This window comes from Carassius carassius, chromosome 42 (genome assembly GCF_963082965.1).
Source record: "Carassius carassius chromosome 42, fCarCar2.1, whole genome shotgun sequence".
NCBI lineage: Eukaryota > Metazoa > Chordata > Actinopteri > Cypriniformes > Cyprinidae > Carassius > Carassius carassius.
In genome coordinates, this window is record NC_081796.1 from 24,210,609 (window position 1) to 24,235,748 (window position 25,140).

The 25,140-nt window shown below is 36.9% G+C and overlaps 1 pseudogene; it reads left to right on the forward strand.

Moving 5' to 3' along the window:
* The first annotated feature begins 2,306 nt into the window (after nucleotides 1–2,306).
* On the forward strand, nucleotides 2,307–24,957 carry LOC132124412 (coiled-coil domain-containing protein 178-like; annotated as a pseudogene).
* Nucleotides 24,958–25,140: the final 183 nt, after the last annotated feature.

Consider the following 25,140-nt stretch of genomic DNA (forward strand, 5'->3'; position numbering starts at 1 on the left):
TCATTGGTTTTAACAGTATGTGATCAGTGGTTGATGACTGATACATTCAGTCACTGATTTTGATTTTCATAGATGTTTTCTGAGACATGCCTGACATAAAGTTACTCAAGTTTCCATCAAGTTAAGGAGCATTCTTAATGTAACGTGCAATACTGTTTATCAATATTATTTGCTTAGTATGGCATGTATAGGGGTCAGGATCCTTGATATATTTTCCCAAAACATTGTGCTTACTGTGTCAAAGATCACATACATGCAGGATACAATTTTTATTTTTTAAATATTAATAGTTACAATGAACTCAGCAAAGTTGAGTTCAATAATAAAGCATCATAAAAAGACAACAGGACATCAGAACTGTCTTAATGCATGTTTTTGGTTTTATTTTTAACCATTAATCTGTGCACATTATTATATTATATATATATATATATATATATATATATATATATATATATATATATATATATATTGTCGTCACAATCTTCTATCATATCCACTAGGATAAGAAAAAACCCACCTTTTTCTATTCTGAATGCTGTTTCACTCTAAAATATGTCAGATAATGGATGTAAAATGGGTTGTGCAAGCCATTTTATGTTGGCCTTTAAAGGGATAGTTCACCCAAAAATGAAAATTAGCTAAAACCTTAAGGCCATCCAATGTATAGATGAGTTTGTTTCTTCATTGGAACAGATTTGGAGCCAATTAGCTTTACATCACTTGCTATCCAAAGGATCCTCTGCAGTGAATGGGTGCCATCAGAATGAGAGTCCAAACAGCTGCTGAAAACAACACAGCAATCCACACTACCTCAGTCCATTAATTAATGTCTTGTGAAGTAAAGAACTGACAAAATACATGTCCATAATCCATAACAACACTTCCTCCAGTGAAAAAGTCCATCCCCTGTTGTCCTCGTTTTGCTTGTAAACAGTGATTGATCTGTGCATATTTCTCTCCTGATTCAGATGAGACTGCTTTCACTAGGGGAAAGCAATATTATGAAAAGAGGACTGTTTTGACATTAAAAAGATTTGTTTCTTTTTAACACGCAGCTTTTCACTTCACAAGATGTTAACTGATGGACTGGAGCGGTGAGGATTACTTGTGGATTATTGTGATGTTTTCATCAGCTGTTTGGACTCTCATTCTGACGGCACCCATTCACTGCAGTGGATCTGTTGGAGAGCAAGAGATGTAATGCTAAATTTCTCCAAATCTGTGCCAATGAAGAAACTATTTTTTAGGGTGAACTATTCCTTTAAGATTTCAGTATATATGATCCAATGAGATCCAGTGAGATCTTCATGATATCTGTGATCAAATTCAGTTGTATGTTTCAGAGCAGGGAGATGGTAAAATCCAGAGCTGTGCTCTGGTTAACACTCCAGCACCATGTGTGAACAAAGCAGTATGTTATATCCAGGAACTGAAGTCCAAACTGGAAAACTGGGGCCAACAGGTAGAATCAAACACAACATGAAGATTTTATTACATATATATGTATGTGTGTGTGTGTGTGTGTGTGTGTGTGTGTGTGTGTGTGTGTGTGTGTGTGTATACGAATACATATACATATAATATGTATTATTTATTTTATCTATTGACCAAGACTCAACCACAATAATTCAAGCCTTAGATCAAGACCAGTACCACACAGATCAAACCCAGATTGAGCTGTCAGTTAAATGAGTTGAGTCACATCTTATTTTCTTTGCTCTCATATTACATAATGAATGAATAATGAATGTCTCCTCTCTTCTAGGGTGATAATGCTCAGCATGAAACTGCACATGAAAACAACCACAGTATCATTTGGAAGTGAGCCATGAAGCATTATAGATAGATCACATACATCAATTATAACCTTTTTTTTTCCCAATAGCACTTGTGATCAGCAGTCTTACACCTATTATATAGACTCTAACATATCACCAGAAAATAACTGTAAATTAATCTTAAGCTTAATTTATTAATATTATTAAAACTGATTAAATAGTGTATTTGGCCAAGGTAATGATGGACAGTCTAGACTCTCCTTAATATTTTGGTTATAATAGCACTTAGTTTTCTTTAGGGGATATGAACAAACCTTTATATCATTATTATACAGTACATTAACTGTTTATATACTATGAATATATATATAAATATATCAGTATTTCAGTATATCAGTATTTAAACTTATTCCAGCTTTATTTCAATCAATAAATTAGTTCTGGTTATTTAGTAAATAACAGTAATAACATAATAATAATAATTTATTCATTTGTAAATAGACAGTGGAGTGTTGACGTCTCTCCGCAGACGTCCTGATGGAGATGATGAGTTTGATCGAGCATCTTGAGCTGAACCAGAGAGGCAGAGAAAACTCTACAGGAAGAAAAGGAGAAAGCAAAGAAACTTTGAGAGAAACCGGACAGCCTCTGTCTCTTGAAGCAGAATGAGTTTCCTTTAGCAGTGCAGAAAGGTCAGACTGGATATTGATTACCGCATGCAATTTATGTTCAAATAGTTTTTTCTAGCTCTAACATTTTACTTCAGGCCCAGTAATGTGGCAATAAAGTGTCTATTCTATTCTATTCTATTACAATTTACAGTCAAAAAAATTCAGCAGGGTCAAAAACACACAAAAATGGCTTGAGGGGCACAAATATAAAGTAATTTATATGAAATAAAGTAAATGATAAAGGCAATAAAATACCGGTATATCAATATCAGTTATCAAGGCAAAAAAAATATTTTGTAATTTTTTACAGATATGGACTAAAAGCCACAAAACTTATGTTATGGGGTCCTTAAAAAAGTTTAATTACCAAAATAATCTCTTTTCTGCTCCATCCTTAATTTTTCGCATCAGTCTGTCTCATATTTGCACGGTCAGAGCGTGAAGCCTGCAACACAGACATCGCCGAGCTGATGAAATGAGGAGAGATCAGCTGCTGCAGGTGAGAGACAGACCGACCCACACGGAGCTGCTGAACCAACGTCTGAAGGAGGATATCGATTTTATGAGGAAACACGGGCCGCTCGCGCACCAGAGACTCCGGCTGGAGAGTGAAATCATGAAGCAGATCCGAACAGCACAAAGTGAGGTGTTTACTGTGAGACCTGTTTGTTGGCTTGTTTAGAGGAGCTGAGATCAATAAGACAAAACCACAGAGAAGAAAGGATGTAGGTCTAACTAAAAGAGTCCAGAACGTACTAGAGGAGCGCATCAGAGACCACACACCAGGGATTTTATAAAGAGTGCTAAACTGAAGTGTTTATTTTGTGAATGAACTACTCCCTGTTGTTATTATAGTATTCTTTATTATCCTATTATATAATTTATTAGTATTTTAATTAGTTTATTTTTATAATGATTATAATTTTAAAATGATTAAAATATTTTTAAGTTGAAGTTTAATAATTTTGTGTTTTCGTAAATGTTATTATATATATTATATTTCTTTTATATATATATATATATATATATATATATATATATATATATATATATATATATATATATATATATATATATAATTATATATTATATATATATATAATATTTCTTATTAGCTTTATTTTTGTCTCCGTTTTAGAATTTTAGTACTTATTTATATGATTTGTTGCCAAAGCAACATTCAGATTTTCCTCATTTAAAAATTTTCACCTGATATTTATTTTTCATTTCAGTTAACTAAAACACTTTTTAATAATTTTACTTTTGGTTCACAATAACAACACTGACTATTCATCCCATGAAGAATTGTGTGTGACATAATTGAGTCAAATATGATAAATTATTGATAAAACTGTAAGTCCCTGATTTTTATAATCAAATGCAGTATATTTGAAATGTTTTCTTACACATCTGGATAAATACAAATGTAAAATTTGTTTAAGGAAACAAATTTTACATTTTAAGATGAATTAATTTTTTTATACTGTTGAGCCATGTTGCCATGATAAACACTGTCTGACTATTATATTTTAATAACACATTGTCACAAATGTTTTTCCAGGCCAGTGAGATTTTAAAAACACCTCTCAGAAGCTAAAGAGACTTCAGGAGGAGTGTAAAAATGAAGAATTCAGAACAGACCTTAGGAAAGGAGAGATGAACAAAAAAATGGAAACGATCAGAAATCATCTGAGTGACAAGCAGTGAGTCCTTTTTGGTCATCTCAGGCTTATATGTTTATTTCATTTCACTCGTGTTATATCAATCCAGACAGAAGGTGTCACTAAAATGCTGTTCTCTCCATCGTCACAATTATTCATTCCTATCCATCTCTGTGTAGGCACATAACAATATCGCTATCAAAAATATGTTATGCAAATTCTACTAATGTAAATCACATTCTAATTCATGTTATCTGGACAGAACCGGACATTTTATGCAATACTTTTATTTTACAAAATTCTTAAATTTTTGGAAATCTCTCCTGTGGAAAACAAATCTTAAAATCAGCCTTGTGGCCATGTTCTGCAATTTTTATGTTACATTTATAGATTTTAGGATGTCTGTTATACTTATATAACCAACCACTGCTTGTTAAAACACATTGACAACATGCAAATAAACTAAAAACAAATAGAACATGCTAATACAATTTCCTCTAGGAGAAACTGCATAGAGATTTATACTGACAAAACTGAGCAATGTTTTAACAGGATCTGATGTCATTCATCTGCTTCCCTCCATCTGTATGAAGCAGAATCTAGACATGTAAAGTGGACTTTCTCTTTCTCTGCCTACAGGAGTGAGTTACAGCAGCTGCAGTCACAGTGTGAGGCGTTTCAAAGACAAATTCAAGAGTCGAAAGAAACACTAACATTGAGAGAAAGCCAAATCAACGCCTTGGTGAAAGAGACGCACCAGTTTGAGAGGCAGGAAACAGAAGCAAATGAAGAATTGGGTAGAAAGCATTCACCTGCCACTTTGTATTCCAGCTTCAAAACCAAATACAAACATCTGTAAGTATAAGAGCCTGTTATTTTAAATGACATAAATCAGAGGTGAAATGATGTGCCATGTTGGAGATCAACCCTCACGTCCTCTGGAGGGCAGGAAAGGCCCACGATTCCTTGCACTGATCTGCCGTGTTTATTCTCTCAGAGCCTCCATTTTGTCTAAGCCCTGATTTCACAATTACTCTACGCTTGAGTGAATGAGCCGCAGAGCGCTAACTCGTTTCTTTAGCAGTTTCTTGTTTATTCCTTTTTAAATGTGTATTTTGTGCATTTTTGATGTTGTTCTGCCACCACAGAGTTTAACAGTTTAGAAACTTTTCAAAAGAGCGAAGCTTGGTTTGACCATTGGTGGTGCTATATGATGTTTTAGATTTCATGAATGTTTGACACTATAGTTTAAATATGAAATGAAATTTTATATAAGCTTATGCTTATGTGCTAGAACAAACAGTGGTCCTTTCAAACAGTTGGATATCCAATGGATAATATATATTAATAAACAGTTGGATAATATATATATATATATATATATATATATATATATATATATATATTAGTTTTTGTCTCGTAGAGTCAATAAGTAATGACTCAAGAAATGTCTTGTGGTTGCATCCAATACAGACAACTTTTCATCACCTTGTAAGGCTAACCACAAACAAAACATATTTTTAATCATTTTTGCTTATATATATGCAAAAATGATTAAAAATATGATGCTTTGAATTTTAGTTTGAATTTAAAGTATATTCCTGGATATTAGTGGTTGTCACTAATGTTTTGCAGTAATATGTTATGTTGTGACAGTAAAAGGCCGAGTCTGCATTTATTACACAGAAAAATTCTGAAGATAGTATTTTATTGTAAAATCCTAGTGATATTTAAAGGGGTCATCTGATGCCCATTTTCCACAAGTTGCTATTAGGGGTGCATGATAAATATCGGCCGATAATTAATGCGCATCTCGTCAGTAAAGCCGGTTCTCTAATCCGCAGTAAATTCCATCAGGTGCGTGATTTCACATAGAGCAGCTGTTACTACACAGAGCCATTGTTAACTGACAGGCTGCGCAAATTCACGTTCATTATCAGCGTTGATTTGCTCAGGTATATTGAAATCAACAGTACTATACAGTCCAAATTTCAAGCACAATAACCAAATTTTATCAGACAACAAAAAGTATGACAAAGAGATTTTTCACAGAACTGCAGAAAATGAAATTGACCCAAATGAAAAACAATTCTGTTGTTACTTCCCCTAAATTGTCCATGGTACAGCAACAACAAATGACGTTGCCGGCGTAAGATCTATGAAGACCATATGTTTCACACACAAGCCAACAGGGCTGTTCATGTGTTGCCGTTTTGTTGAATCTATAACATCATGAGAAACTATGACATGGAATAAAATCTGGATATACAGTAGTGGTTCTCCCCAACTTGAGAAAGAACTTATGGATCAGTATTAGATTCCATGTTGGAGATGGAGACTCGAATGACAACACTATGAGAAATGTGCTGGAAATGTCTTGTGGTTCATTGGTCTGTTGTGTGAGTGTGTTGGATTCTTTAATTATCAACACGGAATCTGTGTTCCACAGATCATGTCATGAAATCATGCAACAACTCTAATTCCACTTCATTAAAAATGTGTAGGTGTGTGTGGCGTGGCTTCTGAAATTAAAATGCTGTGAAGCAGCACCGCAGCATGAACTACCACAGTGATAGAGCATGCAAAAAAGGCATTATCCACCTTATTTTGCAACACGGATGTGAGCTATTTTCTAAGAATGTGTGAGACTTCTGAGACTTAGTTGCTATAGGAAGGAACTTGAAAAATAAACTTGTGCAATATAAAGCAGCATAATAGACTGTTTTTATACAGCTAAAATAACTGGAAGTGGATGGCACGTTACTTTAAAAAGGTGTATAATCAAATCTGGAGGAGTATGTATATTACCATGAACAGTGTAGACCCGAAGATATGCACATTTTAAAAGATGCAGTTTTTTATTTAATTTTAAAAATTAAATGTTAATGCATAACATTATACAATGTGTGCGTATGTATATGTATATGTATACACACACACACATACAGTGACTAAAGATTTACATAATATTACCATTATCTTGGTATTATGCTTTAATGTAAGTATTTTGAAAGTTGGCTTGTTTCATAAGTTAATAGGTAAACAAAGCTGCTGAAAATACCTTATTGTTTCCCTGATATTTCTGTCAACAAACTGCAGTTTGTTTAATGTTCTATACATAACTATTGCAGTAATTAATCTTTGATTTGGCACATCTTGTGTAATCAGTTGTCAAGATGTCACTAACTGTATTCAGAGTGTTTTCATTTCCAGTTGTGAAATTAGCTGAATGCTGTGCAAGCATTTTTGTGAGCGGGCTGCTGTACATCGTGGTGTGGATCTCGTGGGACGGACTGTGTTTTATGACGTTGTTGTGGCTGTTGTGTTCCAGTGGACAGGCTGTGAGAAAGCTACTGAAGGATCGTGAGCATGTCCTGCTGAAGATCAGTTTGAGCGAGAGCAGTGGAAACTGGTCAAAGCCGAGTTCGACCAGGTGTATGCTGTACACTCAGACACCAAAGATGAGCCAAACCTTTCTAGAGGAGCTGAAGAACAGGGTAAGAGGACACCTGCCCCATTCTGATCTAAAGATGAGTTTATTAGAAAGGTTATTGAATGAACATACAAAATCATCATTTACTCACCCTCATGATACTCCACAGCTGCATGAGGTGTTTCCATTGAAAAGGTAGAATTTAAGAATCCTATAAACACTTATACCAATAAAGGTTCTTTATTGGCATTGATGGTTTCATGAAGAACCTTTGAACTTCATTGAAAGCTTGTCCTCTTCCAAAAGGTTCTATGTAGTTAAGGTTCTTCATGACTATTAAAATGTTCTTCAAATTAAGAAACAAATTCAACCGAAAATGGTTCTTCTATGGCATCACTGCATCGTGATCGATTAGTTGTCTGTTTCAGGGGTTTGTCAAACACTATGTGGTTTTATACATGGGACAGCCACAGTAGTGATGGGTGATGTGCATAGGGATATAGCTTCCTGTGAACAGAGGAAGTCTCATCACGCACAGATTCTCTCAGCACTGTTCACTCAACGCCGGCTGTCCTGAAGGACACAGAGGTTAAGAACCCTTTCTTTAATATTTACATTTATTTTGATCCTAGATTAGTTTTGCTATTTAAATAATTATAATCCAGGTTAACAAATGTTTTCTTTACATATCAGAAACCAGATCAGCTGAAGCCGAACGAGCGTGAGTGCATTTGATAGTTTCAGGGATTTGATGTGTTATAAATCACAATTCAAGCTGAAATTATCTTAGAATTTCATTTGTATGATGATGCACCGTGTCATTTTTATGAAATACCCAGTGATACTAAATAATACATTTCCAGACACTCAGAACAAAACATGTAACTAAAAACCTTTTGTCCAGTATTATCTAATGTTAGCTGGTTGTGTTGACAGCAGCTTTATTGTATTCAAATTTACAGGTATATGCACATAAAATGTTGTTATAGATTTGTACAATATTAAAGTACAATATTAATGTATTAATAACATCATAAATGCAAACTGTTTTATGTATATGAAAATCTTTAGAGATGTACAAATGTTTACAAATACTTTGAGTTTCAAAGGCTGTTGAATTTTTGCTATTCATAATTTGTGTGTGTGTGTGTGTGTGTGTGTGTGCGCGTGTATTTAGTGCTGTTAAATGATTAATAAAGTTTTTGTTTACATAATACATGTGTGTGTACTGTGTATATTTATTATGTATAAATAAACACAAACACATCCATGTATATATTTAAGAAAAATATATTTATATTTTAAATATATTAATATATGAATACATGTAACTATTTTCAAAATATATGATGTATGTATATGTGTGTCTTTATATATACATAAGAAATATACACAGTACACACACATGTATTATGTAAACAAAAACTTTTATTTTGGATGATTAATCGTTTTACAGCACTATTATATATATATATTATTGTTTATTATTAGATAAGTGAAATTTTTTTAAATATTAACTTTACACCATTACATTTGTTTAACATTAAAATGATTTCATTCTGTTCTATAAAGACTGATCGTCAGAGAAACATTTCACTTATATTTTATACATTTTCAGCTTTAAAGATTAAATTCGTCCATATAAAGAGTACAATTGAATTTACTTTCATTAGTCCAATCTGGATTTCATTTATAAATAAATTTGCAATTGAAATGTTTTTATTGGACTAAATGTCCCCCTATGAGATTGTGTCACTTGTGTCTTGAACTTGCAAAGTTTCCTGCAATACAAACAAGAGTTTATGTTTTAAAACACTGCCAGTAGATTCAAATTGACTGTTTTTGTGTCTTCTGATATCCACAAATTAAATCCCTAATGTTTCAAGTAAAGCAAATCCCATTGCACCTTTGCTCTGTAATATCCGACACTCAGGATCACACCTCTACTAACATTTCCTCTAATAATTTGATGAAAGCTCTTATAATTTTCCGTCAGAGATAATATGTTATGTTTTGCATGAAACCCACGTATTATCACTTCATTTTCGGAGGGAAAAACTATTTATTGGGGGAGTTGAGTTTCGGGATTATGGCCTCAGTCAGAGCCCGGCTCCTGATGAAAGTCTCACATGGCTTATCTAATGTGAAATCGCCATGTGGTATATAGTTTCATTAAACGGTGATCAAGAATGCATTAGTTCAAAACAAGAAAAGGCAATGGGGCTTAATCCGCCATGCGCGCAGAAGCAGCAAACTCCAAACAAGTTGTTGGTGCGAGACAGGAGCCGAATTAAAAGTCCTCCCTCATAGAGCCAGTCTGCCATTAACTTGCTGCAGGGCATTGGAGCAGAGAGTCTCTTTAGACTGCTCACAGGAAACAATAAAGCAGCACAAAGATTCATCACCCAACAGAAACGTTTCGACTTTTAACATTCCAACAAAGAGAGACTGTGTCAGAGTGGCGCATCGTTGAGACGTCACAGCCATGAGATGTTAATAAACATAGGAAATATAGATAGTGACGCACAACACTGGATGACGACCACAGCTTCATGTGTTATAGATGAGAGGGACACACTTTAAGAACAAATAGGAAATACTTTAAGAAAAAGAAAACCGAATTTGTCACATTTTCTAAAAACGAGCTTTACATTTCTTTAATGGTTTCATACAAATACATACATTTATCTTCATTATTTTCACATCTAAATAAATTTGCAATTGTATCATCTTTCTTGGACCACATGTCCCCCCTTAAAATCTTAAGATTTAAACTTTAAGATCGCTTTTATCAAAGGCATCAGTTTCGTCAGCATGTGTATTCAGTGCCATGACCTTTGCATTGCTGTCTGCATTGAGGTCAATGCAAATTTGTGCTTACAAATATGTTTACAAGCTTTTCATAGTGTAACATATTTCTGAGCGAAACAGCATATTCAGTGGAAAAAAAAGGGCAGTGTGGAGCAACAAATTATTACATATTAGAGGGGAAAAAATCCTTTGGAAAATCTAGCACCAATTAATTGATCTCAGTAAGAACAGGAATGTGAATAAAGCAAGTAAACAGGGTTTTTTGAGTTGACTTACAGCACGGATTAGAAATTCATGCCATTTGTAACCATTTTAAACAGTTGTGCATTTCCTTATACGATCAGTTGAGATGCGTTAAATGTTACTTGCACTTATGGACACACTCCACTGTGACTTCCTCACAAGCTGAATTGGTTTTTTTTCTCTCCCCTCATCATATTCTCATGTAGCTTGTTTACTTGATGAAGTCAGACGCTCAGTGAGTAGAAAAGCAGTAGGATGCAAAGTGCAGACACCGTCAGTTTCTTATGGCCAATGAAGTGTTATTTGTCCCATTTACATTTCAGAGGTGCATCAGACGGGTTTTGTCAGCACTGCATGCAGTAATTAAGCTTTAAATCAATAGCCGGCATTTGTCATGTTTACTGCCACTCTCTGTGCTGGGTTAAACTCATCAGTTTAGCGCTGGGTCGTTCTTCATTATTCCTTATTCTCAGGTAGAGCAGAAACGTTCTTCTCTTTCTCTCTCCATCTTTCTTTCCATAGCTCTCACTCCACGTGTCTGATGCTGACACAGGGTTGTGGAGATTGTGGAGACAAGCAAATCAGACAGTTATTTATTGTAATTTGTTTACATACTTCAAGTGCTGTATGATTACTAGAGTTTCTGCATTCAAAGAGCATTCGTTTTAGTGTAAAACATGAAAAATGCAAAAAGAAATGCAAACAATGTAGATACAATTACATGCAGTGGCTCCAAAAATATGAGGACACTTAAAGGGACACTCTTCCCCAAAATGAAAATTTTGTCATTAATCACTTACCCCAATGTCATGCCAAACCAGTAAATTATTAGTTCGTCTTCGGAACACAATTTAAGATATTTTGGATGAAAACCGGGAGGCTTGTGACTGTCCCATAGACTGCCAAGTTACACTGTCATGGTCCAGAAAAGTATAAAAAAAAAACCTCGTCAGAGTCCATTCTGACAATGCTTTTCATACTTTTCTGGACCTTGACAGTGTTATTTACTTGGCAGTCTACGGGACAGTCACAAGCCTCCCGGTTGTCATCCAAAATATATTAATTGTGTTCCGAAGACGAACAAAGCTTTTACAGGTTTGGAACGACATGGGGGTAAGTGATTAATGACAAAACTTTCATTTTTTGATGGAGTATCCTTTTAAACAACACTGAACATTTTTTGAAAGTTACTGCATTGCAAGCACAAAATATCAGAATAAGTGTCTTTTGTGCAGAGTTGTTATCGTTAACTAAAATTTGAACTATATAAAATATTTAATCAATGAAATAAAGCTAAAACAAAATATAAATATTAGATGAAAAACTTAAATAAATATACATAAATAAATGTTGCCTTGAGTTGCATTAAGTTGAAGCCCTGAAATTACTAAATAAATAAAAATGAAAAATGAAATTAAAATGAATTATTCAAAAATAAAGACTGATAAAAATGATAAACGCACAATAAAATTGCTAATATTATAATAAATATTAAAATAAATGAAAACTAAAAATAAAACCTAATTCAAATGCTTTTTTTTTTTTACTGTAACTTTACTTTTGTGTCAACCAACTGGTCCTGAAGTGAAATGTGACATGAAAGTGCAAGGTTGTGGGTTTGATTCCCAGGGATTGTACATATTGATAAAATGATTGAAGTAGTCACTTTGGATAAAAGGTCTGTCAAAAGTACATGGGAAATCAATGTGCAGATTCAAATGATGCAAAAGTACCATAGAAGTACATTGGGAAAAATGGTGTTGAAAAATCTTCATTGCTAGTCATTTTCACAATTTCATAAAATTTTGAAGAAGAAAAACTGAAATAAAAGTTAATTGAAAGCTGATTGATTTGTTCATGAATCGGACTAATCCAAGTTCAATTCACTGACTCAATGATCTGGTCACAGAGGTTAACAGTCCACTGGAGGGCAAGATTATCAGTGAATAACTTAAATTTCGGTCTGTTCCTCGCACAAAAAACTATCGTATGGCTTCAGAACAGTTAAAAAATAGTGCACAAGTCATTTAATCAGCTTTTGTGTTCTTTATCGAAGCTTTAGACCCAATTTATTGTCAGTGCATGGAAAACTGCTTTATCGAAACCTATCCTTGAAATCATTTGAAAGCCATAATGTTTTGGGAAGTCACAAATGTGCCTTTTTTTAAATTTTTGGGTTAACCCTTCCATTAATTAGGACTCAATGTTCATTCTTCAGCTGCAAAGGTTTAAGTCTTTGTTTTAGCTTTTAATGGTTCGTTATACATGTTAGAGTCTCTCAGAAGCTGATGGAGAACATCCTGTGCAAATCTGTTCCAGGGTAATCTACAGGAAGCCGTAAGAGCCAATCTGAAGTTAGCTCAAGAGTACAGAGAGCTGTAGAAAGCTCTGATGATGGCCAGCCGTATGTGTTTTTGACATAAGAAACAGATCAGAGGCCTACATCTAGGATCACAAGCAGGTGACTCTCATAAGTATTACCACAAACACACTTCTTTCTCTGCAACTCCTTCCGTATGTGTGTATACATCAAGGCTATTTTCTGCATGTGTGAATGATGTGGTTGTCTATCTTTGTCATCAGAGATAGACAGCAGGCATGCAAAATAGTAATGAGAGAGAGGTTTGCACGGACTACTGTACACTCGCGTGCTCCACGCTGCCTGTCATAGGTGGTTGGTTTTAGTTGGGCAGTCAGCTAGGAGGCCACTGCAGTAATCTAATCACGATGAGATAAGCTTTAAGACAGCGTTGCTCTAGCATGCATGTGTGTTTATTCCATCTCACATGGCAGTGAGTGGAAACAGGCACATAGCAGATGCAAACGCTCACAGGAACCAGAATCTCAGGAACGTTTGGGAAAATGCTAATATGACACGTACGTTCATCACTAAAGGATGGGTGGTTATGCTGGTGTTCATCAAAGCTGCAGTGTGCAAGTACAGTCTGTACCTATGGACTGCAGTGCATCAGTCATTTACAAACAACACTAAATCAGTGTGCTTTTGAAGTGTTTCATTTCTATGCCACATAAAGGAATTGTAAAAATAATGACTGGAAAACTGCAAACAGGTTGGAACATATAGGAACATATAGATAGTTGGGTTGGGATGGAACAGAAATTAGTGCACTCAAAAAAGTATTTAGGCCTGTATTTAAGATTGATGTATTTGAACTGCATATAAAATATAAAGATTTAACCTAACTAAAAAATGTATAAACTTAATTTGATGCATATTTGTCAGTCATACATAAATGGAGAAGTTAAGGAACAGGTAAGATTTCTGTAATAGTACTAAAAAAAGTGAATGTTTTAAATACACACTAACCAGGTTTATATATTTAGCATGAATGAATCCACTGTGTTTCAATCTCATATATTTTATGTATCTAATTGAATATTGCATGTTCCACAGCTAGCTGTATTTTAACCATGTTTACATTTTTTTACGTTATTTTTTTATTATTTTTACAATAAACAGATTTATGCTGATTCTAAGCTGTTTGAATTAATGTTTTTTTAGAAATGATTTTTCTTTTTATCTCTTCGTCATATTTGTTCATTCAATGATTTGTTTAGTTTGTTCTTTTTATAAATTACATTATTATGCTGTAGGTGCCATCAAATTGTACATCATTTTATGTTATTCATTAAACAACACAGAGTAAAAACATAATTACTCTGTGAAGATCACTCTAGAAAGAGTGTATTTTGGACATTTTTCCCTTAAATGCAAACTCAACTTTAGTTCATTCAGGGAGTCTCGTTCAGTCTCAAAACAAAACTTGTTCTGTGATGGAGATTTTGTTCATTGGAATGGTTTGTTCACTTAAAAGATTTGAGATTACTACTGTATTTAGTATTTTGAAAAGATACAAAATACTACTTAAAGCAATATATCAATAACAACACAGAGCAACAGTGTTTATACTTTTTTTGTGACAATCACATAAATGGCTTACTTACAGTTGTCTGCATATTAAGCTGAGATCAGAGAAAGATTTAAACAACAAAAAAAAATGCACACTTCAGCTTTAAAGCTTTGTGTCTTCGTGACATTATTCCACAGATCGTTATTGTTAAAGTACCATTGTTGTTGCTGGAGATTATTACTAGTTATACTGATCTAGACGTAATCTGTCACTTTAAGTAAATAGTTTTTTTTTGAGCTGTAGATCATTTTAATATGATTTGATATTCTACCACTGATGGTAAAACTCTACTGAAGAGCAAGACACATTGTTTGTTCCCCAAAAGACTAATACTCGTACAACTCCTCATCTAACTACATGAATGTTATCAAGTGAGAAATGCATGCAAAAGGCAAATCCTGTGGACGGGATTCTCCACGCTCATGATCAAAGCCTGATTTTCTTTTACTCAGTATTCAGCCTTTTTACAGTTTGTTGTTTATTTTCAGACTGGTACAGCTTTCTCTCCTTCAGAGCAAATGTAGTCGCATCTCTTAGCGGTTTACCACAAGCTCTTCTTAAAGTTCATACATATCTATAAGGATGTGTAGTTTAATATGGATTCTTATGACAGTTTACCATTTTTGAAAGATATGCCATGCTGATTATATGTCTATTAATTGTTTGAACAGAATGTATATTTATCACGTTCTCCTGCTCCACATGTATGAAACTGTGATACCACATTTATCATGAGAAATATATTCAGATGGTGTTTCAAAGCACTGTTTATGTGGCTATATGTTAGTGAAAACTTGCTACATCTGATTAGTTCAGAATGTAATTTATATGTTAGAATTAGAATTTACTTCATTTTCACAGTACGATTACAAAAAAATGCACAACAGAAAATACAAAACAAAATTATAATAATAATAATTATTGACTTTCTCACTTTTAATCATATAGCAAAAATATAATATATACTCTATAATTAAAAGTGAGAAGTAAATAGAACAATGAGTAAAGTGCAATGAAATTTGACAATGATTCTGTTGTTTTCATAATTACCATTATAATATTTAACATTTGATGCAGTTTTTTCCTGTACTATAGTGCTACAGTAGTTAAAGTGCCCCTATAATGGATTTTTGAAAAATACCTTTCATGCAGTGTGTAACACAGCTCTAAATGAATGAAAACATCCTGCAAAGTTTATATCTGAAAGTGTGTGTGTATATATATATATATATATATATATATATATATATATAAAAGACATGCACGCTGCCGAGGCAACGCGTGTATTACATTGTTTCATTTTTATGTGAGTTTTTCTACACCAGACCGTGTTGACTAGTCTGGTTGCTGACTGCATTTAATATTAAGGAATAAAATGACATATTTATCTGACTATGTGAAGTTAGATGTACAGGGGCTCTAGGAATGTGATTTCTTGTGTGAGAACACGTGTGTACCGCTCTTCCTCTGAGGAGGTTGAGGCGGTCAGGGGCTGCTGGGCGGAGCAGTCCCAACTGTGTTCCAGCCCCTCGTGCCGGGGGTGTCACTTTTGTACTCCGCAGACGCTAGAGTCAAAGTGGCACTCCCAGGCCGAAGGCGTCTAGTGGAAAGCAGTTCTACGGACCGTTGTTTTCGCTGGCCTAGGACGTTTTGAGGGCCAGCTCCCTCTGGGGAAGAGTGGTGTACACCGCATTACACGGTGCCCGTCTCTCCTCAGTGCCCTCAGGAGATCGTTCTGCCAACCCTGCCAGTGTTTCAGGGCGCAGCGATCTCCGGCGAGCGCTTCTCTCAGGCTGGGGTGCGGTCATGAGTGGCCACCCTGCCCGTGGTCTGTGGAGTGGTCGCCATCTGACATGGCACATCAACTGCCTGGAGATGCTGCGTGTGCGTCGTGCACTTCGTTATTTTCTCCCAGACCTAAGAGGTCACCATGTGTTGGTGCGCACCACCAAGGAGGTCTGCACTCACGCCGTTTATACAACTAGCGTACCAGATCCTTGTGTGGGCCCAGGACAAATTACTCTCGCTCAGAGCAGTTCACATTCCTGGGCATCTTAATATGTGAGCAGACATCCTGTTGAGGCAGGGGCCGAGGCCCGGGAAATGGCGGCTTCACACTGAGGTGATGAAGCAGAGTTGGAGATGTTGGCCAGACTCGGGTGGATCTGTTTGCGACTCGAGACACATCGCACTGTCCCCTCTGGCTTCCTCTGACTCATCCAGCTCCACTGGGGCTGGACGCCATGGTACAGACATGGCCGAGGCTTCATCTGTACATTTTTCCCCCGATTGCTCTGCTCTCGGGAGTTCTGGAGAGAGTGCGCCGAGACGGAGTCCGGCTGCTGTTAGTAGCCCCGTTCTGGCCGGGCCGGGTATGGTTCCTGGGCCTGATTTCTCTTTTTGACGGCACTCCATGGGAGGTTCCTGTCAGGAGAGATCTCCTCTCGCAGGCGGAGGGTGCGCCCCCGCATGGAGCTTAGAGGCTGTAGGTGTTGTCTCTGAGGAGGCACAACTCTTAGCTTCCGGTCTCTCAACCGAGGTTGTAAGACCGTTCTCCAATCCAGAGCTCCTTCAATGAGGAAACTGTATGCCATGAAGTGGAAGCTTTTCACTTCTTGTTGCAGAGACCGCCAGCTCGACCCAGTTAACTGCCCGTATGGTACAGTGCTGGAGTTCCTGCAGGCTCTCCACAGGGTTGACCCACTCCACCCTGAAGGTCTGCGTGGCGGCCATGGTGGCCTACCGCGCCCCTCTCGGTGGCCAGTCAGTGCGCAGAAACCCTCTGGTTACATGTTTCCTCCATGGTGCGCTGAGGCTGAGGCCTCCGGCCAGAAGAAGCTTATGCTAAGCGGTGATCAGGATTATCCTAAGCCTCGAGTCCTCTGATCTACCCTCTTCTGGGGGTCAAGACTCACTCCTTCTGAAGTTTGGCCATTGGACAGGTTGTCCCCGAATTCTGTCAGGCTCCTTCTCTTGCTTTAGCTGTGCTCTTCCGCACTAGGCAGATATTTGAAAGTCTGGCGGCGTGGGCATTCTCGTTCCCCAATCGTTCTCGACAGAGCTCGAGTTCCTGAAGAGAAACGTCTAAGGTTACGTATGTAACCCTGGTTCCTCGAAGGAACGAGACGCTGCGTCGCAGTGCCACACTTCCGGCATCTCTGGCCGGCGCTTGCTTCATCCTTTGAGGCTGATTAACGGTTTCACCGCTCATGCTTTAATGCTACCTGGTCTCTGACTTCACCAGCCTATGACATCTCGCCCTTCCATTGGACTGATTATACACGTTATTCAGAGACGTCATGCTGGACGCGTTCCCCATTTGTTCTCGAGGCAGCGTCTCGTTCCTTCGAGGAACCAGGGTTACATACGGAACCTTAGATGTTTTGCTGACAGTCTTCTGTTTTGCACTTTTATAAGTTGACTGTAGCTCCAACTATATGTCTAGTTTTACTGCTTTAATGGACACTGCAACTATGTCCTTCAACAGGTCACTTTTATATATAATACTAGTTATCATACATAGTGACATTTTGCCTGTTTAGTCTGAATGAGAGAGCTAGAGCGCCCCCTTGCAGTGGTTAAATGTTCAACCCATGGGCCACCTACAGTAAACTTTCAGAAACACTTTAATGCTTGTAAACAAAAGGTAACCCTGAAGTCCTAACAGAAATTGCACTGTAAACATCTCAAGTCGAGTTGTTATACGAGTACAGATAGTGTACAAACAACAGAAAGCATGGATGAGAATAGTATCTTGCATCACTTTGCCTGGCGTCTTTTTGATGTTATTTTTTATTACAATATCTTTCTACAGAATATTGTTACTTGTAGCATTTATAGGATGGTACAGGTTTTGACAGCTCTATAAAGGACATTTTTTGTACTCGTTCAGTTAAAGGCTGAGCTAATTCGCTTTAGTTTTTTCATGCTCCGAAGAACACATTGCCAAGCAATGATAAGCTTAAAGGAAGAGAGAAGAGATGGGGCGAAACAAGGGACGACATCCCTCTGAATTGAAACCCCTTTTTTTCTGGAAAACTGCACAAATAATAAAGAGAGCAGCATGCTTTCTTTCTTTCTTTCTTTCTTACTTCTTTAATCTCTCTTTCACACAAACACACTCTCTCATTTTTTTTTCTTTTTTCCAGTTTACTCGGAATAATTTCTCGTTGCGGCAGGGGGTTCATGACTTTTTGTGTATGTGTAAAATATGTCTGGAGGGGATTGGTATAAAGTTAAAGTGAGTGAAGTCGAAATATTTTACTCATCAGCTTTGCAGTCACCGAGTTTGCCTGAGCTAGAACAAAACCGCTGAAGCATTTAGAGAAAATTAACCCCCCATCCTGGCAGCCAGATGTGACTGGTTTCCGCCCAGTGCACATGAGTGGGCAGGGAGAGCAAGAGACTGTGAAATTCCTGTCATCCCCGTGTACTGCAGAATGGGCTATTGACTGCTTTCTCTATTCCCCTCCATCATTCTTCTTGAACACAGCCATTAATTTCCTCTCCTGCCTTACCAATTCCCCCTCTCTTTCTCTGTCTCTGTCTCTCTTTCTCTCTCACTCTGTCTCTCCCCCTCTTTCTTTCTTTCTTTCTTTCTTTCTTCCCCAGCTTTCTTTGTTGCAGAAGAGGAAGCACAAAGCCATGCTAAAATACTTCAAACACCGCAGCGTCTACAGCAAGGCAGAGCTGGCCCGCTTCCAGACCCTCTCCAACCAGAACAACCAGAAAATGAAAGCCCTCCAGGTATGGGCTGTTTAGTACCCCCCCCCCACACACACACAGTCATAACACTATTTGTAAGTATCGCACTAGCTACTCCAATGGGTCCCACTCTGGTTAATGCTTGTTGAGGATAAGATGGTAAACCTTTAAGGAACATTTCACCTAAAAATTAACATTTGGTCATCATTTACTCACCCTTTCCATGAAACACAGGTGGAGAGTGTGCTCCTTGTGCCATAAATTGAAAGTGAACAGTGACCATGGCTGTCAAGTACACTTTCAGTGAATAATGACTTACATTTCAGTCTGTGACTCATACAAAGCTATTCTACAACTTCAGATATGAAATACTGTGCACATGGACTGCTTTTATGATGCTTTTGTGGAACTTGACAGCAGATGGCCACCATCTACTTTCATTATGTGGGAGCGAGAACAGTGTGAACATTTTAAAAACATCTCCTTTTGTGTTCAACGAAAGTAAGGATGTCATAAGGATTGAAGTAGAATTTGAATTGATATATCGAAAGACATTTCTGAGATTTTGTGCCATTTTGAGATTATCGTAATTGTGGCTCGGACAGAAGCATTAGCATTTCAAAAATCTAGCTTAGTCAATGGATCATTTATTTTTAAATATCAAATGTTTGCAGTAAATATTGTGTTAAAATCTTTGTTTAATTTTAGTGATTATATGTGTACATCTCATTTAGCTCTCATCACGGACATCTGCCCATTATATCACCCTCCCCACTCTCTAAATATCAGCATCTATGTTGGCTAATGCCTCAAAAAATGGGAACATTATAATACAGCATTAAGAAATAAAATTGGATTAATATACTGTCACATCACAAAAAACTATTTAGTCTGTATGTATGGTACATTCATTTAGGACATCTTAAAAATGTGGCGATCATGGCATAAGGTGCTGAAAAAACTGAGAGATTGGCATCAGTCTACCACACATTTACATGATAAAGACCAGCAAAAAATAGTGCAAGTGTCTAATGCATGCACAAATTAACTGTCATTAAAATTATATTTAAAGGGGGCATAATACAAACAGTTTCACCCAGTCTAAATCTTGAGTATCCATATAGAAGTACTGCATCCTTCATATCTCCAAAAAGTCTTTAGTTTTATCATATTTGCAAATCCAGCGCCGAACTGGGCCTCGTTTATAAAACGTTTGTCAACAAACACACTTGTGAAACTCTGTTGCTGCCCCGGAAAAACTAACTGTATCCACTGTATACATAACGTTGGATTCTTTAGGACGCTGAACAAAGTTATTTTTCTCTTACCAACAAGTACACACTTCTTTGGAGACCTTCTTCCCTAGCAAGCCTCAGACGTCATGCCCACGGACCATCGGCTAAACGCCTGGTGCATATGGCACACAAAAGTGAAAACACTTCAGGAGTGTCGAAGTCGTCATCGGATTGGTTGAATTCTACAGGATTTCCGCGAGACGTGTGTGTCGCATTCTTTAACGTTCTGCCTAGAAACAAAGATACCGTGGTGCTAAACCCCCTAACGAAAGAAGAAAGCCACCGCACTTATCAGGATCAACTAAACACTGGATTTTCAAAAGTATGTGAAATATTTAAAGTTCACGGCAGTTTTACACACTGGTCTGTTACTGTGGCGACATTTCCAAGCCTTGAAACATGACGACGAACAAAATGAACTGTGATTGGTTGTCTGACATGTCTGTCAAATGGCCTCATGGGCAAGCCTTGGCCAGTGAAAGCTCCCATGAATTCCAGACCTCCAGTCTGAAGGTCTGGCTATGCGAGACTACATGCATCGTTGCCGCCGGATGAAGAACATTGATGATGGACGCAATCTCGCTTTTGACCTGGTTGATGTGTGCGCAGGCATGTTTTTCCGGGAGAAATGCCCATATAAGGGGTTCCACCCTTGTCTACGTCATGAAGAAAAAACTCTCTGATACTTGTATGAACCGGGATGTAAGATTTTTGGCACATAAATACTCCATCATACATCCAAATTGTTTTTTGAAACTTTGTCCATGCTTAGCATGAGAATCCAACTCTGTGTAAACAACTCTGAATGCATGAAACAGCATTGTACCCCCCATTTAAATAATGATTCAAATTAGCATTGTATTTAACATGATTTTGTATACTGGAATAATGCAGTCGTAATGTTTGGATGCTCTAACACAAAAGGCATTTGGTCTCAGTGGAAGGTGTGCTATGCGTGCTTATAATGAGGTGAGCGGCGGTGTGTTTGCGGCTCAGTCAGGGGAGGCCAGCTCTGGAAGTCAGGCTGGTGAATGGAGCATGAAGACGAGGAGTTCTTCAAGCTCCTCCGAGTGTGAAGGACAAAAGGAGCAGCCTTACTCTAAACTTTGTCACAGCTCTGTGTTGATCTCCTCCCCCAGACACAGACTGGCATTGTGTAGAGGAGTCTTTACATTGGAAAATCTATACTATATATAGTATAGCAATAAAGCACTGATGACCCAAAACTACCAGAGTCGAGTAGTTGCTAAACTTAGATGTTAATGGCTTGGAAATAAATAAACCGGTGGTATTAGAAAATCTAGTTTGTTACTGCTTCTTATTGTCTTATTGCCTTTGTCAATGGCCAGACCGGCACTGGCATATGGGTCATGGGGGTTGTAAAGACAAGAGAGAGAGGGTCAGGGGCCCCTCATGATATTATGAGCCAATAAGTTATGTGATTTTTCTACATGACAGAAGTCTGGCAAATATTTCAGCAAAGAAAGGGATTACTAAAGAGAAAGTTGTAAAAGAGGGCTAAATTTTCCAAAGTAACATCTCTGTCTCCATCTCTGATTGAAGATTCTCTTTCTGGATTGCACACAACCTTTTTTTTTTAAAGCTATTCAGTCTATTTGGCAGCCATCTTGGTAATCAAAAAGCTATTTCCTGGTCATATAAGTTTTCTAGTCATGTTTCCATTCCGTGCCAAGATTTCAGTAACATTTCAGATCACTAGTATATACATGTTCGTTGTCCGGGGGACATCCGGGAATGTTGTCCCGGGCCGTGTGAGAAGGAGTCCTCTTGGGCTCAGAGAGGTAAATAACTCTTACTCATAATAACTCAATGGTTATCACAACACAAACAATAACTGAGCTTTGTTTTTTCATGGTTGAAAATGGACACTTTTTTACCCCAACAAGTCGCTGAAGTTTTCTTCTTCTTTCTTTTCAAGATTATTCACCTTTCTTAATTATTCAATTCAATTCATTTTTAATACAGTTTATTTATTTGCACATATTTGGAGTAAGAAGATATGGATAATTCAGGATAATAGGCCATTTTTCCCATTCATCTCAATGGCAAAAGAGTCCTAATTTACCTGAATTCACCCTACTTTAAAAATGATATGAATTTTCAGATCTTTATATTATGTTTCTTGAGGTTAGCATATGATATTAGTTTTTTTATTTTTTATTTTTTGCATCAAAACATTCTTGTTTGATCGCTCAGGCATGTCATTAAAAATAAACTTTAACTTTGCATTTCTAATAGTCTGAGCTTTTGGGAGGATATTCAGTTTATGGCAGTGTAGTTTGTCTACATTCATTGTTGAACAGATTTTTGCCAAATGAAATCCTGGCATTTCAAAAGCATGGAACGCAAAAACATTTTAAAATGGGGATGTTTTTATTGTAGAGTAATCTCTTACATGTGTACATTTTCCATTTCATGGCCGTTTTAACCATCTTAAACCATCACAAATATTCAGTGTGCAAAGATTTTCATCTATGCAGATCCTGTCCGAACATTTTTTCTCCTAAGATACCACTAGCAAAAGTTGTCCACCCATCTATTCATGAGGAACCTCAAGGTTGGGGATTGCAAAAACTAGTTCCACTGATTTGTCCCTATTTCTTACTGAGGAACAAATGACTGCTTCCAAGCAGCTCTACTGAAGTATAGAGATGGGGGGAGAGTAAAACGAAATAGAGAAAGCGTGCAAGCCTGTCATCTTTAAACGCCGCTGCAAGATTGGGCACTCAGTTCCGGGTTATGCAAGTTTACACCAGGGATAGCATAATTGACAATTGGTAACAACAGAGAGCAGGGTGGAGAGTTGTGAATGGCCAGTAATAATTGGAGCGAACGCCCACTGCGCTGCTCTCATGGGACCGTAATCCAAGATCTTGTTTCAGATATAATTGTTAGTCAGAAAATTTCTGCATGGCTAGGCCAGTTCAGTTCCCAAGCTGGTTGACAGTGCAAGGCAGTTTAATAGAAAAACTGGTTGCTGAGGTTTTTTAAAACAGGCACGCACTGAACCCATGCACAGGAGTGTTTTGTCTTTCTCAATCTTATGTCTTGTGAAATAAAAGTCTCTCAAATGTCAGTGTCGCTCTTTCGTAGGAGTAAGGGAATGGGACAAAGTTTGACTAGTACAGTAAATGCAGCAATTAAACTGATTTACAAACAAAAATCATCTTTCTCCAGTGAGTATATGTGTATCCTGATGAAACAAAACGTAGGATTAGATATTTTTCGATTATATTTTATCGTGACATTATATTCAGTGCTGTTCAAAAGTTTGGGCTACCTAAGATTTTTTAATGTTTTTGAAATAAGTCTCTTATGCTTACAAAAAATCCTTTATTTGATAAAAAAAACTGTAAAATTCTGAAATATTTTTACAATATAAAATATCATTTTATATTTTAATATACTTTGAAATGTAGTTTATTCCTGTGATCAAAGCTGAATTTTCAGCACCATTACTCCAGTCTTCAATGTCACATGATCCTTCAGAAATCATTCTACAAATATATATAAAAAAATACAATACTACAAAAAAAGTTTTAAATTATAACATTATACCATTGTTACAAGAAAATCTAATTTGTGTTACAAGTAAATATAATTCAATAAGTCAATGCATTACCTGCCTTTCTTTGTAAATAATTTTGAAATTCACTATAAGTGAAAAAGTTTTACTCTAATATGCTGATTTGCTGCTCAAGAAGCATTTCTTATTATTACCAATGCAGAAAACATTTGTGCTGCATAACATTTTTGTGGAAACAATGAAAAAATATTTTGGGATTATTTAATTCATGGAAAGTTTGAAATAATTAGAAATCCTTTGAAACATTTTGAAGATATTTACTGTGTACTTGCTAAATAAACACATTGGATTATCTCCAAAAAAATCATGCTGACCCCCTGAATATTTTTTATAGTGTGTATATATATTAAAATGGGCTTGAAATTGAATGGACATGCTAAGACTAGCACTATCGCCACCAAGAAAGTCAAGCTGGTTAGTTAACACAACATATACTAGTGACCAGCTATACTGGCCTTTAAAGCAGGGACTTTTGCAGGCTCCATCTCCACTACAAGTGCTTGTAGTGAATTAGCCAGCATTCATTGATTCCCTTTGCTTGCCTATTTAAACAGAAGGAGTTGTCAAACGCAATCCAGTGCCTCTCTCAGTCCCCGCTCTCGCCTGACAGATGACTGAACTAGCAGCCACGGATGGAGCAGGAAGATGTCTACAGTTCAGATAGCGGAGAAATTGGACACTCACCTGCGCCAGACAACTTACTTAAACCCCCAGCATGCTTCACTCTCTCCCCTGTCCGACGCTCACGGCCCAATCCATAACAATGAAGCAGGTGACTTTCATGCTACTGTCAGGAATGATCTAATTTTAGCGGGGTGAATGATTGCAATTGGCTTTGCCTCATCAGATAATTAATCTATGTCACCATTAATTGGAAAAGAGAATAATTAGGGGGCTGTGTTGACAGAAATTCTACGCTTCTCTAGATTCTTGGATCTAATTACACCTACTTAAACCCCTCTGACCTTAACTAGTGGATAGTATACCTGCGTAACCCTAACC